Source organism: Crocodylus siamensis, chromosome 1 (assembly GCF_052110815.1).
Source record: "Crocodylus siamensis isolate JL-2025a chromosome 1, ASM5211081v1, whole genome shotgun sequence".
NCBI classification, from domain to species: Eukaryota; Metazoa; Chordata; order Crocodylia; family Crocodylidae; genus Crocodylus; species Crocodylus siamensis.
Genome location: NC_143395.1, coordinates 60,682,608 through 60,706,036, shown reverse-complemented (window position 1 = coordinate 60,706,036; position 23,429 = coordinate 60,682,608). Strand labels below are relative to the sequence as shown.

The 23,429-nt window shown below is 46.6% G+C and overlaps 1 protein-coding gene across 2 annotated transcripts in view; it reads left to right on the top strand.

The window, feature by feature from the left end:
* Positions 1-23,429, top strand: part of FILIP1 (filamin A interacting protein 1) — a 209,276-nt gene that overhangs the window by 5,059 nt on the left and 180,788 nt on the right. Inside the window, exon 2 of one of the 2 annotated variants that reach the window (XM_090035091.1) lies at positions 2,451-2,659. The exons of the other annotated variant lie outside the window; for it this stretch is intronic. The gene's annotated coding sequence lies outside the window, so the exon portion shown is untranslated. The remainder of the gene's footprint in view (positions 1-2,450; positions 2,660-23,429) is intronic. 2 annotated transcript variants of the gene reach the window in all.

Sequence of the window (23,429 nt, the reverse complement as noted above, 5' to 3'; positions counted from 1 at the left end):
ACAACAATGCTTATTTGCTTTTCTCAATTAACAGAAAATTGCTATCTATAGTGCTGCAGAATTGAAAGGCAAAGGAGAAAACAGGATTCTCTAATGGAAACCTCAGATCTGCAGATGCACCATTAGCAGCTAAAAGTTAATGACAAATGTGCGTGTGTGTTTAAAAGAAAAAATGCTTTCTGGCATTGCAGAATGCATTGCTGAGAGAGTGGGGTGAAAATATACACAGTTCAAGGAAATAGGCTGGAGCTTGTACTTTTTCCCTTAAATGGGCACTCTTGCAGTTTAGCTGACATGAGCAAACCAGAATTTGGGTGGGGGGGAATGTGAATTTTAAAGACTTCTGTATAGGAAGTGAATGAGTTTGTTTTTCAAAATTATTGTACAGTAAAAACATTGAAAACTTCGATAGTACTTGAAGTTACCTGTCCCATCCATGTATAAACCAATGGGATCTTTGAGTAAAAGAAAAAAGACCTCTGTGTAGTTGCAGTACACCTTCTGAGCTAGACATATTCCAGCAGCACTTTAGTACAGTAAGGGCTACTTTGATTCCTTTTCCTTTTTCGGGAAATTATGTCAAAATGTGTAATGTTGTGTGATTTATGTTGTTCTCAAGTTTGTACTAGTGAAAGACTAAAAGTAATATTTTGGAAGCAGAATCAGGTTCTTATCTGAAGCTAATTCACTTCTACAAAGACCATTAGATTTCAGGGTTTGCAGCTTTTTCTTTTATCCTTCCATCATCTCAGCTAGTCAGTGCAATGTGGATGAGAATGGGATCACAGCTTCATAAACTAGCAATCTTAATTGAAAAAGCGGACTATACTGCTATAACAATTACCACAGTTGCAAACTGAAACTTTTTAGAAACTTGTACTAAACTGCTGTTTTTCAAAAAAACTATCATTGAAACTGAAAGGTGTCCCTTAGCTTGGGAATTTCCATTAAGTTCAATATACTGTATGTTTTTAGAAAAAGTAAACCAAAGTAATACGACTGAAAGCAGTAGACTTCTAACATCAGTACAGTCGAATGGCTGCCAACTTGCCTTGTTTATCCAAGAGAGCTTTGTGAAAATAAGGTCTTTCCCACACACACATGAGTCATAGGATGTAATGGGGATAAGTAGTCTTTCTTTTTTCTTTTTCAGTTTTCTAATGTACTCACTCCTTAAGTAACCTGTTTTAGTCTATGTTTCTGTAATGAAATGAGATACAGGTTAACAACAGGAAAGGAGAAGTGGTGGTGAGTTCATGATGCTATTTTAATGTACCAACCTGGGTGTTTAAGGAAATTATGCAATTTCCATTTATTGGCAACTTCTCAGTTACTGTGACGACAAACATACACTAAAGAAAAACACACATGATCCATTCACCGGTTTGGCTTTTGCATAGACAGGACACACTTAAGACCCTGGACTACCTAGCAGTGTGACACAAGTGACACTCTTACGACTTTTCTAGGGTATAATTTAAAGTTTAGACTGTTCTGTTACAAAACTGTGCCTTTAAAAGATGCAAACAAGGGCATAAATGAAAGGGTAGCAAAGTCCATGTGGTTAGCCATGACTGGTTCACTGCTGTGCTGATCAGAGCATAACCATTTCAAGGCAGAGATCTGTCATTTTGAGTATACTCAAGTCCTGTTTATCTGAACCTCAGTTATTTAGAAATTTCATTCTATAAAACCCAAAAACTTGAATAAAATTTACTTGAATAGATGACCCTGATTATAAGATGACCCCCCCAGTAATAAGATTCTATATATGAAAAGAGTATACATTTGTTATAATTTACTAGATGTAGAATCAAATTCATTGGAGATATGCTTTGAATTTGTCCCCCTTCCATTGCTACAACATGGAAAAAAATAGGGAGGGGGTCAAGTAATCACTTTGCCCTCTGTTTTCTTCCAGCTTTTTTCCTGGCAGTCCCTTCCCCCTTTCCTTGCCATCAGACCCTACTCTTCCTGAGTACATGAAAATGAAGAGCAAATTTGAAAACAGGGCTGTAGCAATTTGTATACAGTACCCATACATATAGTTAATTCAGAAATGATGCATGTCACCTTTCTGTAAAACTACTACCAGTTTTAGTATAGGTACTTAATAAACACAATTCTGAGCAGCAGTTTAATACTTAAATGTACTACAAACAATATTTTTGAAAAATATATATTCCTAAATAAATACATATATCACAATACCTCTACTAACCTGTCCCATGGCTGCTATGGCTTACTTGACAGTTCAAAGCCCATCATTACGATTATACTGTACACAATCCTGTCACAATATCCACATTGTGCACTTGAATGACTGCATTTCTATCACCATCACCCTTGCCTATCACAAAGATTCAACCTCTCCCCTAGCCCCCACCCATTCCTGTCTATATCTCAATCCTTTCAGTCACTGTAATCATCATCATTTTTTCTCTTGTCAGTTCCACTGCTGTTGCTGTCATCATCATTCTTGTCTTCATCATCGCTGTCTTCAGGGATCCCACTTCTGAACAGTCCATGACAGTCCATCTTCTTCCATATTCCCACCACTTCTTCCCCAATATCTTAGCCCAAAACCAAAGGCTCATGATAGAGTTCATTAGGCTAGGCCCCACTAGAGTCAACAGGATTTCAAGCTCAGCACTGCTCGGTATGTATGTACTCCAGTTCTACCCCCAACACCCCACAAAGGTTCTATGTTCCAAATAGTCCCCCATTCATGACTGGAACCTAGGCATTCTTGTCATGAAAAACTTACGCACAGTTGGGGCACAGGGCAACCTGCTCTGGTTTCATCTCATGGAGGGGCAGGGCCAGGCTGAGAGAGGGGATGACAGGGATTCTGGGTGAACTATTTGGGGTCCTGTTTTGTAATATTTGCCAAGCATTTAAGGTTGGTGCAAAAACAGGAGTCATTGGAAACAGGAAAGAAAAGCACAGCTCAGCTGTGTAAGTGAAAGGAAGTAAAAATGTATCCAATTTAGTGGGTCACCATGACTTGAAAGAGTTGATGCTGAGGGGGGCTGCATTCAGTGAACACTACCATATACTCTATTCAGATGTGCTGCACTAATTTATCTTTGTAGTAGCAGACCATGTGTTTTATAATCCTTCTCAGTGTTGACTGCATTTAATCGACTTCATAGTTGGTTTCCATTACTGAGCACACACTGCTTTTGGCAGGGGTTTAATGATAGATAATGTTTTTAATGAGGGTTCCTTGCAAGTGATTATAAGATCAGGGGCTTTCCCCCATGCCCATTGGGTAAAAAATCATCTTGTATTTGAATAAATATGTGTATTGAACATACTGAAAATTTGCTGCTTGTCTAAAGGAAGTTAACTGTACTCATCATACCTCTGAGAGACTCTCAGGCATAACTATGGTTTTTTATGTGACCCCTCTCTTTTTATTCCTTTAATTTCTCTGCCAGAGGGGAAACTTTTACAGGAACCATGTAGCTAAAGGAGGCTTAAATAATATTTACTTTACGTGGGTTAGGAGTTCAATCCTCATCTTGGGTAATACCCCTTGAAACAAAATAAAACACTAATTTTAGCCCCTGGGAGGTAAAATTTCATGTCAAGAGTTCCCTGAGTAATGCCAATAGTAGGAGAGGGGCTTGAAAGCCAAATAAGATGCCTTCTGTATACAGAACCAGACAGCAACAGATCTGTTTAGGGCTGAGGTCTCCAGGCATTCTGCACATTCCTCAAGTGCAAGGCAGCTGGCAGTGTGAACCAGTGCCAGTTTGGGTGACAGAAGCCAGAAAAGAGAACAAGTCATAAGAATAGTCATGATGCTAGTAGAGAAAGCTAGTATCACTTTAGAGCAACAACACTGCCATGTAAAACACAACCTTATCCAAAAGCCCATTTATCTAAAATACTATCAAATCTTCTATCTTATTTGGATGAAAAAGGCTGGAATGCAGGAAGTCATGAAATACTCCTTGGTGGTATCAGTATGTTGGTTGAGCTCCATTCTTTACACCGGACTGTAAGGATAAAGTGCAGAATCAGAGGTGTGTTTTCTATCAACATTGTCCATAGGAATGATGGAATAATTTTAATAAGATGTTTAATAAAAACAGCAGGTGAAGTTTTAGTTTTCTTCTTCTCTGGTACTCTGATAATTTTGCTTTCCTAGTTCATTTACATAGTTTTCTTTTTTTAAGGAGGTTTGCTTGTGGTAATCAGATATGCCTGAGTCTCTGTCTTCTTCAGTCCTGCTGGATGGGAGAAGAAACATCTAGAATCATGGTGCTATCTACCATAAAAAGAGGCAAAGGAGAGCAAAAGCCAGAAAATATATGTAAGCATAGTCCAAAAACCAAATAGTCCAGATAGGCCAAAAACTTAGAAATGGAAGAGGAGAGAGAACAAGTAGGGATAGAAAAAAGAAACTCTGAGAAATCCTTCCCTGATGATTTAAATTTCCATATTGAACATCCTTTTTTATTCCTATCTTGCTGAAGAACACTTATCACATGTGGCAAACAGTATCCCCAGAGGAGAGTTTGGTTAACCTGAGAAGCCCCTTAGGTTATTCTGTGCTTGTGGAATGATCTAGAGCAGGGGTGGGCAAAATGCGGCCCAGGGGCCAGATGTGGCCCACCAGGCCATTCTATCCAGCCCGCAGGGCCCCTAAAAAATTTAGGAAATTAATATTTATCTGCCCTGGGCTGCCTGTCATGTGGCCCTCTATGGCTTGCCAAAACTCAGTAAGCGGCATTCTGCCCAAAATAATTGCATGCCCCGATGTAGAGTTACTTAGTGGCTAGTAAGAGTGTAAAGCAAAGACCAAAATGTGGCCATATAGAACTCAAAGGGATGTGGTCAACGTTCTTTCAACCCAGGAAGTGATTTACCAGAAGGTTTACCAAGCAGCTGACAAGCCATACAAACAAGAACCATTTTCAGAAATCAAGTGGGGAAAGGGAGTGGAAGGAATTCAGTTTGGGTTCTTTTCAGCCTCCACTGGAGGATGGCATGGGTGGGGGGCTCCAATTCACCCACCCAACCCTCCAGTGGGGGCTGGGGAACCCCTAGAATGAGCTCCCTCTATTCCCTTTCCCCCCTCCCATTCTGAAAACTTTGCAGCTTTGCAGGAGCCATTGCTAGGGTAAACCAGCTGCAAGTGGACAGCCAGCAGCTAGATTCTCCTGCCCCTGGAACCAACAGTGAACTTCTGTTTGCTCCAGGGGGACACTGCAACTCAGAACCCTTCCTGCAAAGTGTTCTCAATTACAGCAGGGAGCTGCACTTCCGTCTGTATCCTAAGTTTGCTCTTAAATATGGTCTTAGGAATGAGGAGTCTCTTTTTTTTTCACTTTAGATAAGTGGTGCTTAACATCTAGCCCACAGATCTGTCTTCTGGACTTCAGGGTTTGCCATTGGTCTGGAAATATTGGAACGGGGAGTGGTGGCAATTAGCAGTCCCTGCTCCCTTGCCACCAAATTCCTAAGCCCCACAGCCACATGACATGGCCCCATGTTCTGGATTGGGCCAGCAAGCAGGGCCAGTTTGGTGGGCCCAATCCAGCACAGTTGAGGTTATGTCTGGGGCCCAATCTGGCATACATGGGGCTAGGGTAGCAGGCCTAATCTGGTGTACGTAAGCAGAGATGACTGTAGGAAGGTGTGGGGCTTGAGGCAAATCAGCCTATGCAAGGCCCCTTTAACACTGTGAGGGGTGGGGCTGCTGCTGCTCTGCCCAGCTCCTGTCCTGTCATGCTGAGCCCCCCAAAGAGTGGGGCCTGGGACGGTTGCCCTGTATCGCTCCCCTCCCAAAGGATGTCCCTGTATGTGAGGCTGGGACCTGTTGCAGCTCAAACAGGTCTGGGGGATGGAGCTTTTACCAACAAAATGTAGAGGGGAACTTTTTGTGTAAACACTGTATCACAGATGTCACAGACCACATAGAGATGGTGTAACAGAAAGCTGGAGCCTCCTGTTACTTTAAGAGTGAAGGAGCAGGAGGGAGAGACCCAGGAGGGGGAAAGCTGCTACTTTTGAGTGGCCAGGGAACAAATATCTGGGTGTTTACCTACTTCAGGTGATTATTACAGCAGAGGCCAACAGCACTAAGTTTCCCTGGGTTGAGATGGCAAGCTAAATCAGGAATCACCTGCAACAGCTCAGGGAATTGCATGGGTAAAATGGGGCATGGCTTCCAGCCCTATAAACCCAGAGCTTGAGTCAGAGCAATTAGTCTGGCTCTGGGAGCTGCTGAGGGAAAAACTTCAGGGTAGGAGAGCTACAGCAGAGCTTTTGGATGATGCCTGGACTACCCTGGAAAAATACAAGCAGAAGGGTGCTGACTTGCAGGGTAGGAGGGAACTGAGTGATACAGCATAAGAGCTGGGAGTCTGTGCTTAGACCCAGTTGGGAAGGTGTGTTATAGCTGGAGGTCTTACTTTGGGTTAGAGAGTTACACTGGTGGTTTGGGTGAGACTAGAAAGGGGTGCTTTGGAGATCCCATTAAAGGCTGGGGTGAGCATGTGTTCACCTAAAACTCTGCAAGCAGTCAGGCTCAGACAAGGGGGCCAGCATTATCTGAGAAGGGTAGAGACAGCACAGAGGAGAGCAGAGCTTGAGGCCAGAGGACCTGGAGTCTGAGAAGGGCAGGTGGCTAAAAGCCTGTGAGAGGCAAATGGGATCAGGGAGCTCAGAGCCTGGGTAGGGCAGAGATAGAGGCCCTGGAGGATTGGATAAGGGGCTAGAGCCTGGAATAGTGGGCCTTGGCTAAGGGAGCAGCTAGAGTAGAGGAGAGGAAGCTGGGAAGGCTGAAATCCCTAAGAGAGAGTAAAGGCCTGATTTGGCCTTGTGGCTTGGGGACAAGTGTCCCACTGGATATGTGACATCTGCAAGGCATGGGCATGGTAGTAGGGGAAGTACAGAGGCCATGATTAACTTATACGGTGATGGATGCCTTGGGGCACATGCAGGCCATGAGGATCCTCTTAATGAGAGAGACTGGTGTGACCAGAGGAGCCAGAGAAAGAGGATCCACTGGTGGGAATTGACTAGGACTTGCTCTAAGACCCATGGACAGCTTCCTTTTTTCAGTCTCTTAATAAGAACAAGGCATGGCACTCAAGGAATAAAGGGAGGGTAACTTAGAGATTGTGCCGGGCAGGAACCATATGGCCACCAGGGGGCATAGTGGCCACCTCTGGGGCCCAATCCTTTTCTGTGGAAGACAACTGTGAAAATATGGATGTACAAAAACTTAATCTTGGAAAGCTAAACTTGATGAATCTCATCTATGAGCAGGGGTGCAGGTTGTTCATCTATGAGCAGGGAGCTCAGCTATACCAGGCTAACATGATGTTTGGTACATAAGAACAAGAGCGCTCCAGTGCTCGTCCGTATTTGCAATAAAACTCCTTGGTTGAGAATCCACTGCTCTTTAATCAATGTCTTTGCCACTGTGAGAGGTAAGTCAGTGAGCTTTAGGAAAATTACATTTAAAAAGGAAGAGGTAGTTTATCCATGTTAGTCTGAAGACAGGCAGGAGGCAGGCCAGGGTGGCACCTTGGTGACTAACTGGTTCAGAGAGATTTCATAGATTTCATAGACATTAGGGCTAGAAGGGACCTCGGAAGATCATCGAGTCCAGCCCCTCACCCGGGGGGCAGGAAGTCAAATGGGGTCACAGGATAAACATCCAATTTTTTCTTGAAGGCGTTCAGAGTAGGTGCTTGAACCACCTCTGGCAGGCTGTTCCAGACCTTGGGGGCTCAGACAGTAAAGAAATTCTTCCATATGTCCAGCCTGAAACAGTCTTGCAGGAGTTTATAACCATTCGACCTTGTCATCCCTTGGGGTGCTCTGGTGAACAAATGTTTCCCCAGATCCTGGTGAACACCCCTGATAAAGGTGGCCATCAGATCACCCCTGAGCTTGCACTTTTCCACGCTGCAGAGTTCCATAGCTCTCAGTCTGTCATCATAAGGTCTGTTTTCCTGACCTCTGATCGTGTGTGTGGCTCTCCTCTGGACTCTCTCAAGCTTCTCCACATTCTTTTTGAATTGTAGGGCCCAAAACTGAACACAGTACTCTAGTTGTGGCCTCACCAAGGCCAAGTACAACAGGAGAATGACGTCCTGGGATTTACTTGAGAACCATAGAATCATAGAAGTAGGGTCGGAAGGGACCTTATAGATCTTCAAGTCCAACCTCCTGCCTGGGCAGGAGAAAAACTGGGCTTAAATGACTCTAGCCAGGTAGGCATCAAGCCTCTTCTTAAAGACCCCAGGGTAGAAGCCAGCACCACTTCCCTTGGAAGTTGGTTCCAGATCTTAGCTGCCCTAACTGTAAAGAAGTTCTTCAGGATGTCTAATCTAAACCTACTCTCCAACAACTTATGGCCGTTATTCCTTGTTATGCTAGGGGGCGCTAGGGGAAACAAGGTCTCTCCCAAACCCTTCTGATCCCCCTAGCGAATTTATAGACAGTCACCAGGTCCCCTCTCAGCCTTCGCTTGTGAAGGCTGAACAGGTTCAGGTCCCGTAGTCTCTCATTGTGGGGTCTGCCCTGTTGTCCCTGGATCATGTGGGTGGCCCTCCTCTGGACCCTCTCCATGTTGTCCACATCCCTCCTGAAGTGGGGCGCACAGAACTGGACACAGTACTCCAGTTGTGGCCTGACCAGTATTGTGTGGAGGGGGAGGATCACCTCCTTGGCTGTACTTGAGATGCACCTGCGGATGCACGACAAGGTCCGGTTAGCCCTGCCAACCGTGACTTCGCATTGTTGGTCCACATTCATCTTGGAGTCAATAATGACTCCAAGATCCCTTTCTGCCTCCATGCTCTCAAGAAGGGAGTTTCCCCATCTTATAAGTGTGCTTCTGGTTACTACTCCCTAAGTGCAGCACCCTGCACTTGTCAGTATTGAAACACATCCTGTTTTCATTAGCCCACTCCTGTAACCTATCCAGGTCTTGTTGCAGTCTTTCCCTCCCTACTAGCGTGCTCACCTCACCCCAAATTTTGGTATCATCAGCAAATTTAAACTTTTCACCCCATCATCCAAATCGCTGATAAAGAGATTGAACAGCGCGGGCCCAAGGACCGAGCCCTGGGGGACTCCGCTGCCGACTTCTCCCCAGGTCGAATATGACCCATCTACCACCACCCTCTGAGTACGACCCTTGAGCCAATCTGCATTCCATCTGACTGTGTAGGCATCAATGCCACAGTCGCCTAGTTTTTTAATGAGGATGGCGTGGGAGATGGTGTCAAAGGCCTTGCTGAAGTCCAGAAAGACTACATCCACAGTGACGGCTGCATCCAATGCTTTTGTGACCTGATCATAAAAGCCAATCAGGTTGGTCTGACATGACCTGGCCCTAATAAAACTGTGCTGGTTGCCCTTGAGCATCATCCCTGAAGCTGGCCCATCAGAGATGTGCTCCTTGATGATCTTCTCAAAGAGCTTCCCTAGGATTGAGGTAAGACTGATGGGCCTATAGTTGCCCGGGTCCTCCCTCCTCCCTTTTTTAAAGATGGGTACCACGTTGGCTATCTTCTTATCATCTGGCACTTGGCCCAAGCACCACGAGCACTCAAGGCTGTGCCAAAGGCCCTGCAATAACTCCTGCTAGCTCCCTCAACACCCTGGGGTGGAAAGCATCTGGACCCGCTGATTTGAACACATCCAGTCCCTCCAGAAGCTCTCTGAGGTCTGGAGGCATTCCCCTTGAGTCCGTCTTGCATCACAGTGGGGAAGTCCCGGTTCCTGCCCAAGAAAATGGAGGTGAAGAATTGGTTAAAGAGGTCTGCTTTCTCCTCTGGTGCAACCACCAGATTGCCCAGAGTATCTTGCAGGGGCCCCACATTTCCCAGTGCTTTCTTCATTCTCCCTATATATTTGAAAATGGACTTTTTATTATCTTTGATTTTGGATGCTAGTCCTAGCTCTATGTCCACCTTAGCTTTCCTGACAGCCCCCCTACGGGCCCAAACAGAGGAGGTATACTCCTCTTTGGAGATAGCACCCCCCTTCCACTGGTTGTATGCCACATTTTCGGTGATCCGGCATTCTCGGACACCCTTGGTGAGCGAGGGGGCTTTCGGGCACTCCTGCCCCCCTTGCTTCTTGTTGGGATGGTCACCCCTTGGGCCCTGAGTATCATCTCCTTAAGGAACGACCACTCATCTTGGGCACTGAGTTCCCCTGCTCTCGAGAACCCTAGTGCCTCTCCCACTAATCTCAACTCATTGAAATTGGCCCTCTTGAAGTCTAGGGCTACCGCCTTGCTGCAGGCCCTTGACACCCTGCGCTGGATTGTGAATTCCAGTAAGTGATGTTTGCTGTCACCCTGGTGGTCAAGAACCTGGAGGCCCCTTACCAGATCATCGCCTGTGGCCAGGACTAGGTCCAACAGGGCATTTCCTCTGGTGGGACTGTGCACTTCCTGAATTAAGTGGAGGTCCTGTATGTCATAGATCTCGGCCAGAAACCTCCTGGAACGGTCCATCCTGGCTGACTGTTCCTCCCAGCAGACATCCAGGTAATTTAAATCACCCATGACAACTACATCCCTTGCCTTAAGTGCCTTTGCAAGCTGGCCTGAATATTCTTGGTCCAGCTCCTCCCCTTGGTTGGGGCATCTGTAGTAGACCCCCACCGTTAGATCCCTCTCCCCATGGGCCCCCTTGTATCTTGACCCAGAGCACTTTAGCTTGCCCCTCCTTGGACCCCATTATGCTGGCAGGGGATGTGTATTGCTCCTTGACATAGAGGGTCACACCCCCGCCTTTCCTTCCTTCTCTATCCCGCCTGTAAAGCCTATAGCCCCTAATGCTAACTGCCCAGTGGTGGGATGAATCCCACCATGTTTCTGTAAGCCCTATTATGTCTGGGTCTGAACTGGCTAATCTGAAGGTGAGCTCCTTCTGTTTGTTCCCCATACTACAAGCATTGGCATATAGGCATTTGAGGCCTTGCATAGCTGCATGTGCCACCCCCCCTCTCCGATTTGGGAGACTGTCCGGACCCCTGTTTCTTACCTGGGCACTCCTTGCATTTGTCACATGTCTTGCTTGGGTGGTATCTCCTCCTTTTCCTGCAGCCCCCTCCCCCAGCAAAGCTAGTTTAAAGCTCACCATACAAGATCAGCCAACCTGGAAGAGAAGACACGTTTGCCTTTAGGAGAAAGATGAAGCCCATCCCACCCCAGCAATTCCCCTGCCCAAAAGCATGGGTCATTATCTAGGAACCCAAGGCCTGCCTGGCAGCACCAACTGTGTAAGCACCGGTTGACCTCACCAATACAGGCCCCGTGCTGCCATCCCCGCCTACTCACTGGAAGAAGAGAGGAGAATACCACCTGCGCCCCCATCTCCTTAAGCTTGTCCTCCAGAGCCTTGAAATCCTTCATAATGCGGTCAGGGTTGCCCCCGGCCACGTCATTCATCCCAACGTGGATGACAACCATGGGGTACTGGTCTGCAGGTCGTATGTAGGCCGGGATCCTCTCTGTGATGTCTCTAACCCGAGCCCCAGGCATGAAGCAGACCTCTTGCGTCATGGGGTCAGGCCGGCAGATGGAACCTTCCAGTCCTCGTAGGATGGAGTCTCCGATGATGAGGACTCGGTGTTTCTTCTTGCTGGTGTTTGCTCTCTGCCCATTCTTTGTCATGTGGGGAGTGGCATCATCCCTGCCAGAGGCAATTTCTTTGTCTTTCTCCATCACAGCTGCCAGGGCATTCAACCTGTTCCCCAGGTGAACCTGGGGAGCTTCCACCACTGTAGGCCTTGCAGCTCTGGATTTGGCTACCTTCCGCCACTCCTGCGTTGGATGCGTCTCCTGTGCAGGCTGTACAGTGGGCAACCAGGCCTGCAGAGAACAGAAATAGGCATCAATTTCATCCTCTGCATCCCTGATCCCCCTCAGCCTGCTCATCTCAGCCTGGAGCTCCCTCACCTGCTCCTCCAGGGGCCTAAGTCGTGCACAGGAGGGACAGGCAAGGGGACCATCTGCCCCCCCCACCCAGGACCCTGCCGAGTCCCCACTACAGACAGGGGGCAAGGGGCCACCGACCCCCCCATGAGCTCCGTCTGGGTGGAGGCCTCAGAAGAGCCCATGGCAAGTGGCAGCGCCTGGGCGGGGCCCCTGGCAGCTGCGCTCTGCGTCTACATTATGCCTGCAGAGCTGTGCCTGCTGGTTTTGCTCACTAGAGGTGCTGCTCTGGGCAGCTATCTTGCACCCACCTTATGCAAACCCTGGTGCAAACACTGGCACAAACGCCGGCGTGCCCTTACAGAGCACTCCTGTTTGCGCGCACTGCACACATGTGGCTCGGGAGCATGGCTCCTTGTTGGGCGAGCTAAGAGGGCTCCAGAGGGCTTCCCCTCTGGATCTGCCTCAGCTGTGCTCTACCCTCTGCCCCACTTACCTTAGGGGGAAATCAGCTGTTGCTGCCCCCACCGCTGTCTCCTCTGCAGCTGCTGCCTTCGCTGCCACGTGGGTACACGTGTGGCATGTGGTCCTGCTCCCCAACTGCGTCTATGGATGCAAGCCAGCATTTTGCTCACTTTTCTAATTGCAGCATCACACTGAAGGCTAATGTTCATTTTGTGGTCAATCATGACTCCCAAGTCCCTTTCATTTGTAATGCTAGCCAGTGCAGCACTGCCGAGAAGTGTAATCTTTTGTAGGTGATAGGCTGTCACCTATGAAAGCTCATGCCTTTCTGAATCAGCTAATCTTTAAGCTGCCACCCTACCCTGTATTCAGTGAAAAAAGGGAACATGTTCCAAAGGGATCAGACAGATTGAGGGAGCTCATAACTTTTCCATTGCAAGTTCTAAAGGTTTGGAGGATAGAGCCTCTAAATTATGGGGGAAACCAGGATAATGACTACCTTATCAATGCTGAACTTGCTTAGAGCCTAGAGAATCATAAGTAGCATATGTCCCTGCATATGCTTCTATTCAGAGTCATTACATGATAGCAATACATTCTCATGATCCTTCATATAAACAGGTGCATGTGAGTAACACTGGGTTGTTTTCCTTGTCCTGTCACATCTCTCCTGAGTTAGCTGCACTATGGATATGTCTACATGAGATACTTTACTGCTCATACTGTGCAGTAGACTTCTGCACAGTAAAGCATCTCCATCTACACATGCACACCATTTACTGTGCAGTAAATTACTCTACTGTGCAGCTAGCTACTGCCTGTAATTAATTGCCTGCCTGTACAGGTAGTAAACTAACTGTGCAGTACATGCTGTGCAGTAATACTCATGTAGACACTGACCAGGAGCAAATTTGCTCCTGGTTAGCCTAGTCATCAGGGGGCCACAGAGAACAGGGAGCTCTCTGTCCATGGTTCTAGTGCTCCTCAGCTCCCCAGCTTCCCCCAGGAGCTGACCAATACTGGGACTGGAGAGCTTTCTGCCCCCTGTCCTGGATCCCAGTGTGGAGATGGCAGCTTTGAAGGGCAAGCAATCCCCCGGAGTATTTTCATAGATTTCATAGACATCAGGGCTGGAAGAGACCTCAGGAGATCATCGAGTCCAGCCTGCCCAAAGGGCAGGAAGTCAGCTGGGGTCATAGGATCCCAGCAAGATAAGCATCCAATTTACTCTTGAAGCTGTTCCATGTAGGTGCTTGAACCACCTCCGACGGCAGACTGTTCCAGACCTTGGGGGCTCAGACAGTAAAGAAATTCTTCCTTATGTCCAGCCCGAAATGGTCTTGCAGGAGTTTGACTGTTTGACCTAGTCATCCCTTGGGGCACTCTGGTGAACAAACATTCCCCCAGATCCTGGTGGTCATCCCTGATAAACTTATAGGTGGCCATCAGATCACCCCTGAGCCTACGCTTTTCCAGGCTAAAGAGTCCCAGGTCTCTCAGCCTATCATCATAAGATCTGTTTTCCTGACCTCTGATCATGCGCGTGGCTCTCCTCTGGACTCTCTCAAGCTTCTCCACATCCTTTTTGAATTGTGGAGCCCAAAACTGGACGCAGTACTCCAGCTGTGGCCTCACCAAGGCCGAATACAAGGGGAGAATGACGTAGTTTGATGTGGTGCAGAGCTGTCTGCTCTGGAGAGCTGGTGGGGTCTGGGAATTCAGGCCCCACCTGTCTCCTGGAGCAGCTGCACATGTTGTGGGGCTGGGGATCCAGGCCCCTGCCTGTCCCCCAGATTAGCTCCAGGGGACGGGCAGGAGCTGGATTCCCAGCCCCTGCTCATTCCCTAGAGCAGTCAGCTTCATGCCAAGCAGGGCAACTGCCGGCAAGCCCCAGACCTCCCAACTGGCATGAGGCTCACTGGCAGCTGCCCCACACCTGGGACAGCTCCCAGCAGTCCTCTGTTGGCCAGGGAAGCCCTGCCAGGCAGGGGGATTGCTGGCAGCTGTGTCCTGATGGGCACCGGACCAAGAGAGCTCTGCCTGCTGCAGGGGCAGCTCTCTCCCAGCCCCATGCACATCAGGCCCCCTTCCGATGTGCACGGAGCTAGAAAACAACTGCCGCTACAGCCAGCAGAACTCTCCTGGCCCTGTACCCATTGGGACCTGCCCTGTGCCCCTTGCCAGCTGCTGAGCTAGCACCCAGGAGAGCCTGGAGCCCTTTCCCCCCAGTTGCTGCAGGGAGGCAGAGCAAGGCAGGAGCAGCCCTGTACTGGGATGCTATCATTGGTAGCAAATCTGCTCCCAAGAGGGAGTATGTGTAGATATACTCCCAGGAGGGCTTACTGTACAGTAAGCCTACTGCAAATGAATAGCGTATGTAGATGTGCCCTACGTGTATGTTTTATATTGCTATCTAGGGTCAATCCTGAGAGCTCATCTTAATCAGCTCAAGTTACATGAGCCAACCATTCCTGTCTCAAGTACTTCTGGGAAATAATCTGTTCACTATTATGGTCTTGAACTCCCCAGGTTGAGGGTTGGACTGTTGTGCAAGAAGTAGGCACCAACAGGATTTCGAAGTGACACTTACTGTGACTTGTGCTTTTAGGAAATCTGGTGCTGTCAGAGTGTGTTAGACATGGTTCAGGGTGGACTTTAGATGCCCTTCAGTTCTGATCCGCATTACAGCAGTTTAGTGTCTAGCTGTCTGAATGGGATTGCTTCTGATAATGCTTAGAGCTCTAAGTCTGGATCTCTAAGGCTCTTTTAAGGCTAATAGGCATGCAAGAAATCTGGTGCCTAGGCAGTTGTGCAGGTGTTGCACTGGGGTCAGCCTGGATTGTTTTTTGTGACTGTGGCATTTAAATTCTGCCTAAATCCTATTTAAAGTGACTCATTTACAGCTGGCTCTTAGTTGCTCTGTGACTCAGTTCTTCCTTATGTCCTAGGGTGGTGAATAAATTGGGACACCGTTCATTATTGTAATATCTGGGTGTATAAACCCCAAAACTTAAAGGGCTTAAAAATATTCCTCATTGGAAAGCAAGTTCTACAGGCAGGGGAGGGAACAGAAACAGGGCTGCTCTGAGTGGCAGCAACATGTAGTCTAAGAGGTGGCAGCCAGGCTGGACAGCCTTATACTATGAAGTAGAGGCTGCAAATAGTTATCCAACATTGCTAAGTCACTAATGAAGAAGTAAAAAGGACCTGAGGTGTCATCAAGATGCTGCACTGACATAATCCAATGAAAATAGAAACCAAAGTAAGGTGAACACTGAGGTGTTTTAGGAAAACACTACCACTTGTTCAGCTGAAATAGAAGGGGTCTATGGTTCAGTGAGGGCCCAGGCAGAGTTTAGTGTGTTTATTACTGTGCCAACATGTTATACGTTTATGGAAGTGATGCTATGAAAGAAAGGAAGTTCTGGCTCTCCATTTAGGGTGTGATGGGTTAAGTTGTGTTTGTGATCCCTGGGTTGCAGAGCAGAATGGAGGCTGTTTGTTTCTGCTGTGTTTCTGGAATTTGCTGGTTACTACATGGGTCCAGGAAATAATTTTTCTACCTCCTGTTGCTATAGGTATCAGGGGTTTGTTTTCACTTTCCTTCAAAGCACTGGGTGTTGTCTATAGCCAAGACTGAGGATTTTGACTGGGGTACGCTGGTGCTCCTTCTGGGACTAGAAAAACCTTGAAATTCCTTGGCAGAGGATCTTGCTGTTCCCCCAGGGTTAGACTGATCACCACATTTGGAATCAGAAAGAATTTTACCCCAAGATCAGATTGGTATGGACTGCGGGGGCTTTTGCCTTCTGTAGTGGGGGGTATGATCCTCTTCCTTGGAGCTATCAAGTATGTGTTTAACAATCACTTCTTGGCCTTGCAGCAGCAAGACATTGGCAATGACCTCAAACCCCTGCTTCACCTGTGGCAGGTTAGGGAGTGCTTAGTGTTTTGGGGCAATGGGCCTAGTCATTGTGGAACAAATTTGTTTGTAAGTTAGACAGGCATTTGTCTAAGATGGCATAAATAGGGATGATCCTGCCCTGAGCAGGGCCTTGTTGGCCCTTCTGAGCAGGGGCTGGATGGCCTCCTGAGGTCCCTTCCAGCCTCACTTTCCTATGGTTCAGTGATATATTCTATGATATATCATAGAATATGGGGAGAAGGGTCTGGGGAGAGGGGTAGGAGGTGCTGCTAGGTTTGTTGCGGGGGGGTTGGTAGATCCATGGTGGGGGGGTTGCCCATCTGGGGTTGAAGGTGTTAGAAAAAGCTTTGGTCTGGGCTGGAGGGATAGGAATAGTGCAGCCCTGGCACTGAGACGAGTGTCTCAGCTGTCCCAGCCCCAGGGCTGCACTCTGAATGTGTGCAGACAGTTGCTAGATCAGGCTAACCCATTTTCAGTTTAACTTGGTTCACTTCCTCCAGTGAATTAAGTTAGATTGGGCCGGCCATTTTTCACCCAATTTAACTTCCCTGAACCCTAGTTAGGTTAATCTAAATGTGATGTTTGTACATGCCCTTGAGGTCTTGCACTTTAAATTTGCTCAAGCAATATTTCCAGTTCTCATGATTCTATCACAAATCTTGCAATATTTAGCAGGCTTGTTAGATCCCAGCTCCTGGCATCAAGTTTTTAGATGCTCAGCTTTCATGTTTAAAATGCTTCTAGCTATTATGACTACACAGAAAGCTTCTGAATGTGAACCTTAAACATTCCTACACCAGAAGGCAAATAAGGAGTCTCAAATGTCTTGCTTTTAAATCCCATATTTTAAAGCCTGCCTCCTAATAGTGAAATCATGACTTAAATTTTGACTGGTTGTGGTTGGTCATGCTGCTAGGAAGAAGGAAGAACGAGTCTTATCACAGTGGAGGGTCCAACATTCATGTCTTTAACACTACAGAGTAGCCAAAACAGGGGTCCCTGGTAGACATTAATTGTGTCTTAAGTAGTAACACAGTCAAATGTTCATAAAATGAACAGTGATAAAACAGGGAAAAAGGCACAAAACTACTACACAAAATATTTAATAACTTTGTGACTGATTCCCATTGCACTTTAAACTGAACATGTGGTCAGCACTGATCAGCTGATTGGTGCTCCCAGTCTCAGAAGGATCCTTTGGGACTTTGGTACACTCGCATGGCTGGGAGTACCAGTCAGCTGATCAGCACTCCCAGCCAGAGAAGCACATTGGAACCTTTCACTCCTGTGTGTTCCTGCAGCTGGGAGTACTGATGAGCAGGAGAGTGATGCTCCGTGTCTCAGGAGCACACCAGAGTCTTGAGGGACTCCAAGGATGGAAAGGCACAGGTGACTGGCGCTCTGAACCAGGTGCACAGGGACCTAGTTTGCTAATTGTTGATGCAAGGGGAGCCCAGGCTCATAGTGTACATAGTATGGCAGAAGACGTGATTGTTGGGATTGCAGGTCAGATCTCACTGAACCTTTAATGGGACATCTGTCAGGGATCAAGGAGTCATGTTCCCATGTGGAGAAACATAGAAGATGACAGATCTGCTATCTAGTATTGTGCAAATTCTGTTGCACTTTAGTGGGAGCCGCAACTGCTAGGGAAAGCTGCTTTCAATTGAGACCTGCTAGCAGGATCCTGGGAAGAGATATAGGAAACCATCATCACCACTCCGATAGCCTCCTATAGGACAGTCATATGACCATGCTTCCTTTTTTTTCACAAATAGGCAGGTTCTCCCTTGTTCTGAGCCAATAAAAACAAAAGATAGAGGTCTATATGCCTATCATCAATCTGGAAGAATAAGGGGAAACCCCAGGTAGCAATCAAGCTAGCGCTGTTCAGAGAGAAGAGTATGGACTCACAGCTCTTCTTTGAACAGGAGTGTAAGCTACTGCAATTGAAAAACCTTTCTGTAGTAAGAACTACTAGAGTAGGGTGTGCAGGGGAGAAGGCATACTGTATAGGATAAGAAAGGAAAGAAACGAAGGTGTCAGATCAATGTATTGTGTTTGGCTGTGAGAAGGAGAGGAGAGGGGAGCAAGAATTAGCAGCGCTCTTCTAGAATACATGACTGCTAGCATTATGGCTCAATCAACAGCCTCCATCAGCATGGCAGGTACACAGCACCTATAATCTGAGTCCAGACTAGTTTTCTGAATCCAAAGAAACTATAAAGTTATATAGCTAACATTATAGTGTCTTACTAAAATGCAGCAACCTAAATGTGAGCCTACCAAATGCTTAATAATACAAGAGGAATTCTGCCTACTGACATAACTGCAATGCCCCTGTTAGAGCTTTGCTATTGTCCTTAATATTCTTACGGACTTCATCAGACGTCCTCTGGTTGGTTGGCTGTATAGTATTCTGTGTATCTACCACGAATGAGCTGAGTTGACCCTCTTGGGATTTGAGCCTGTTGTGCCATTGGACCTACTTCATTTTCCCACTACTGCCTGTTCCTTTTTGTTCTGCTTTCTTGGCAATGCCCCATAGGAATCTGAGAAGGGGACAGCTGTCCACTTCTTCATTACTGGGTCCCCAATTGGATCTGGTTTTCTCATTGAGTCAGACAGCTCTGAGATGCTGGTAAACAACTGAGCTTACCTCCAGAGATGTACATCATATATCTGATGCTTCTGTGCTCCTTGGTCTGTGTTCAGAAATATTAAGGCCTTGTGACTCATGGCAGCGTCTCCGGTTGGGTTGTACTTCATTAGCAACAGCTTGCAAATCATAACCGCATCATGTTTTCTGCAAAGTATTTTCTAAACAGCAAAAAATGAGGAACTCACACGTTTTATTACTTTTTTCTTGGGCTTATGATCAAAAGAAAACTGAAGTTTATTATATTACAGAATGATAGCCAAGAAGATGGAAAAATGTTTTGCTTTTGTAATTTTTTTTTTTATCAGAACTGAGTTCAATTTAAATATATGTTTAAAAAGAAAGATTAAATGTTACCGTTGCTGAAAATTCTTTCAGCTTCTGCTAAGGAATATCACTAGCAGTGACAGTTAACATCCTTAATAATTGATAATCACCCTTAATACTAATTAAAATAACAGTAGGGCTGCAGTCGCTGAGAATCTTCAGTAGGCCAAGTTATATTACTGCTGGGTAGCAATGTACCCATAACCTCTGCTTTAAATAGTCCTGTCTTGTGTATTTGCATTTCAAACATTTTAACGGCAGCAGTATTATCATCCAGGTCAAGCCAGACTTTAAAATAAACAGACCATGACTCTTAATGGGGTTCGTCAGAAGGAAACACTGTCTGACTCTGTAGTCTATTTTGGAGTTGGGATTGCTCCACTCCCCTGTTTGTGGTATGATGCAGCTGCTGTCTTTAGTATTTTTGCTGACAGGTACAGCTGACAGATACCATTTCAGTTCACCCCAACATCAACACTGCCTTGAGGCTTCTTTGACTAACTGCTTGCATCCTCATGGTTTTACCTGTGTATTATACAACTGTTCTTCCCTTTGAGCTAACAGTGCAATTATTTTCACTGCTACAAACTTAATGGAGCATGTTTCTGGTGGCGCATTGAAATGGACTTATCAATTGAAAATCATAGACCAATCAGTTTGTGTACAAGGAAGAAGGAGACACTAAAATTACAGAGACTGATGACAGGGGATTCTTGTCAGTTTGTCAGTGTGCAGTATAGGGCTGCCTTCATATGGAGTAACATGGAAGTTATGGCCTTTTTGATTTATATTCAAGTAAACAAATTACTGAACAGTTACTACTGTGGCAGAAAAAATAGCCATAGTAACATTATATGCTATTATATTGCATGTGATGGGCTAGCTGGTGGTGATTTGGCCCAGGGGTTTTGAAAGGGTGAAAGATGATTGGAGGGCTTAGGATTCCCTTTCCTCACCAATCAGGCCATAGAGACTCACCCTCCATGTCTCCTGATTGGCCCCTTGGGTCACCTGGAGGGGGATAAAAGGGGCAGTGCAGCTGACTTGGAGGAGACCAGCGGGGGACCACGAGGAAGGAGTTTCCTGGGCCGGGACCAGTTGCCCCAGAAGAACCTGAAGGAGTGGGACCTGCAGGCAGCAGCTGGACCCTCAGCAGTGTGGTGTGTGGCCGGCAGGAGAGCTCCAGGATCCCCCTACAAGAGGCTGCAGCCAGCAGGAGAGGTTCCCCAGCTCCAGCAAGAAGCTGAGCAGTGACCTGAGAAATTCCCAGCTCTGCTTCCAACTCCTCCAGCAAGAGGCTGGGAAGCTTGACACGAGGCAGGGCCTCCTGGAAGGTCAAAACCCCTAGCAGCATGGAACAGGCTCAGCACTGGTGGCAGTGTGGTAGAGTTTCTGCCTACCATGTAGGAGATCTAAATTCAAGTTCCAGCTGGGTCAAGCAGGGGTGAGTGAAGTGACAGGGAGAAATTCTTGTTGCAGTGGAAGGGGGTTGTTGTGTTTTCCCTCTTTCCCCCCTCCAGGTTCCTATGCCGTATATCTCTTGTTATTTGATGTTTTGTATTTTGTGCATTTTATATTTTGCCAAGCAGTATTGTTTGTTCTTCTGTTTGTGTTTTATACTTTGTTAAACCTGTCTTTTGTCAACTGGATGAATGTGTCTACAAATGTAAATGCTTAATCTTTATTGAATCCCACCCCCTTGGGGCATTGTAGTGTCCCCTATTCTCCCTGGTTTATACATGTTATGTTCCCACTACCGGTTTTCTCATTAAAAGGTATATGGTTAAGTCCCCACTGGTGATCTGGCTTTGCTCTGTAGGGGAAGGAGAGTCCTGACACCTCCCACAGTGTTTGTGCACCTGCAATCCCTTCAATTGGAGAGGGGGTACCTGTTGGAGTACTGCCCAGGTTACAGGCATATCCCACACATGACTAACTGAAACAATGATGGGTTACCCCAGCTAATAAAACAAAAATCCCCCCAGCAAGCATAATCTAGCGTCTTGGGTAATAAAAACTTTCTTTTAATACCCAATAACACACTAATACCCTTTGATTCATGCAGTAAGGGCAACCAAAGGTACGAAGAGAAACTAAGTAAGCTAGTACTTTTCAGCTTGGAAAAGAGATGTTTGAGGGGGGTATGATAGAAGTTTAAAAATATTAAATGGTGCAGAGAAAGTGAATAGGGATTTTTTTCTTTTTTTTTTTTTTTACTGATTCTCACAATACTAGAAATAGGGAACATAAAATTAAATAATTGGGTAGTAGGTTTACAACTAACCAAAGGAATTGCTTTTCACACAGCAAATAATTAACTTGTGGAACTCCTTGGCACAAGGACCAGGTACAGACATTATACTTTTACCAGTATAAGTGATTGGAAACCGGTCTATATCCATAACAGAACAGAAGTTTGGCGCACACAGACTGGTTTAAAAATAGTGGAAACTGGTCAAAGATTTGTTCCCCCTTCTATCCATGCTAAAGGCAAATGTAAGTTCAGTTTGCTATTGATCTATAAACTATGTTGCTTACAGAAAACTGCATAACTTGGATCAATTCTGCATCAGACTTTTTGCATATCTATGCCTAGCCAAGAAGTTGTGGGGGCTGGTAGCTTAACTCAGTTCAAAAGGAGATTGAACCAATTATTGAAGGAAAGATTAAACAGGATGTATCAATATGGTAAATAGCAATTCAGCCTCTGAATCAGAGCTTCCTATTCCTCTCAATGCTAAAAGTTGCAATGGGAGAGAAGCAGAGAGTAGAAAATTATGTACATGCCCTGTTCACCCTCCCTTTCAGCATCTGTTCTTCACCACTCCTTGTGTGAGACAGGATATTGGGCTTGATAGACATATGGCCTGAACCAGTAAATGGCAGTTCTTATGCAGAGAGAGGACACAAATCATACCCATAAGTCAGTATAAGTGATCGGAAATTGATTCAAATCTGTAACACAACAGAAGTTCAGTATACACAAACAGCTTTTAAAAAGGCTGAAACCAGTTTAAGATAAATATACTGATACATCAGTCTGATATAGGATCGGTACCGACATAAAGAAAATTGGCTGTATCATAAATTGGCCCAATTTGGCCAATAATTGGGCCAATAAATGCCTGTACATGTGATGAGGGAGGGGAAAGGGCAGGGAACAGAGCCATGGCTTGTTCGGAGGGGGGCAGCTCCCACTGCTCCATGCAACCTGGAAGGGTGTGAGGGTGGCATGTGCCCCCAGATCTGCATGGGGTGCATGGGCTGCAGCCTGGGCTGCACTAGGCTCTTCTCGCAGGGGGTTGGGGCTATGGGCGGGGCTTCAGCCACCTCCAATTTCCCTATACCTCCCTCCCAGCACTGCCACTTGCTCAGCGCAGCCCTTGCTCTTTCTGGCTCAACCCCCACCTCCCCCCATGCACCAGGAAGAGTTAGGGCTGTGTCAGCTGCACAGCAGCAGTGGCACTGGGAAGGGGCTACAGTGAAATCTGGGGTGGCTGCAGCCCCCTCCATAGCCCCACCCCGAGCCCTGCTCCTGCCAAGAAGAGCCCAGCACAGACCCAGCTGCAGCCCACCCACCCCATGAAGATCTGAGGGCACATCCCCCCCCACTCTTTCAGAGTGCATGCAGCAGCAGGACTTGCTCATGGGGGGGCTTGATCTGCCCCCCCCCAGCCTTTTCCCTCCCCCCTCCCCTTCCACCACAACAGACTTACCAGCTGGAGGCAGCTCTCCACACCAGATTGGAAATGGAATGGGTATCAGCCAATGTGCCTCCTTAAATATCAGTATCAGCCCCCAAAATCCCTATTGGTACACCCCTACTATATGGATGTAGTATCAGACTTAACTGATTTATGTTAAATTAGTTTATTGAATTTATCCCAGATCCCCTCCAGATTCAAGTTAACTTACAGTCTTCAGCATCCCAGGATGCTTTGAACCTCCCTTGCAAACTCCTTCTTGCAGGGTGAATGGGATAGACTTGGCTCAACATGTCTCCTCCAGCTGAGTCTGCTCTAGCACCCCTTGGCTTCTGGCCTATGCCACTGCAGGCATACAGCTGCATTTTCAGAATGAAAAGTGAATGCCTGTTCACTTGCTTATCAGTTCAGTCTATGCAGCTTTGA